Below are 1,248 nucleotides of genomic sequence, written 5' to 3'. Positions count from 1 at the left end.
TTATTTATTTTTTATTATATATATTTTTAATAAATTTATGATGATAAATTAACTTGAAAATTAACATAAGGACATCATAAAAAATTATTAAATACATATGTAAAATTTTTTTATATAATCAAAATTAAGTTCTAAAAATATATTTAATTTATATTTTATAATATTATTGACCCGAGTGTTCTTATTTAGTTATTTACAATAGGAGAATATTAAAAAAATTAAATATATATTACAAATTAAATGTAAAAAAAATATTAGAAAATTCGAATTAGCACACAGAAGTTAATGTGACACATGGTAGCACCTATATATATGCCGTCAAAGGCACTCACGTTCCGCAACACAACGCTCTTACGTGTTCCCACTTTCTCTCTCTCTCCATTCTCACCCCACAATTTAAGAACAACTTTGCGGGATCTGCAATCCTTAAAAACTCAACCAACACTCTTCGAATCTCGAATCTCAACCTACTTCTTCATCTTCTCTATACCCCCATCAAACCCAAGATGAAGAAGTCCGGCCTCTTCGCTGCCTCCGTCGCCGCTGCTGCTTCTGCCGCCGTCTCCTCTTCCAACCACCACCAGGTAACCCAAAACTGTTCCCTCCAAAATGTTGACTCTTTCGGCAATTTCGCTGAATATTCCGTTACCGAAAATCATGGGGATCTGGGATTTTTCGAAAAGTTTTAATATTTTTCTTGGGTTTTGCAGGACGGTATGGCTGAGAGAGGTCGCCAGCCTTCTTCTTCCACGAAGGCAAATTCGTCTTCGTCGGAGAAATTCGCGCCGAGATTCGACGGGTTGCGCTTCATTGAAACTCTCGTAACTGCTCACAGATGAAGGGAAAAAAAGTGTGCTTCACAATTAAATTCTCTCTTCCTTCTTTTGGAGCTTGTTCCTCCTCTGTTTTTTTTTTCTTGTGTTTGTTATTTAGACAAGTATTAATGATTAATGATTCATCTGTGGGAAAATATTTCAACCTTTTTACTGTTTTATTTCCCGTAGGAGTTTATTTTTATTAGGAGTCTTTAGAGAAGGTTTGGTTAAAAAGGAAAAAAAATTGTGTAATTTAAATTTTTAATGTCACGGGACTATTATATGATATGATGATTATGCTCTCGTGGTGCTAATTCTGACCTTATATTTGTGGAGTGACTGGAGTCCTTTTTGAATTATGTCTATGTTGAAAACATACCATAAATTGAAGAAATTTGGTGGGTTTTTTTTTTTTTTTAAATACAGAAGATGG

The sequence above is a fragment of the Arachis duranensis genome, chromosome 8 (genome assembly GCF_000817695.3).
Source record: "Arachis duranensis cultivar V14167 chromosome 8, aradu.V14167.gnm2.J7QH, whole genome shotgun sequence".
NCBI classification, from domain to species: domain Eukaryota; kingdom Viridiplantae; phylum Streptophyta; class Magnoliopsida; order Fabales; family Fabaceae; genus Arachis; species Arachis duranensis.
The sequence above is the reverse complement of the archived record's forward strand: the minus strand, read 5'-3'. Positions refer to the sequence as shown.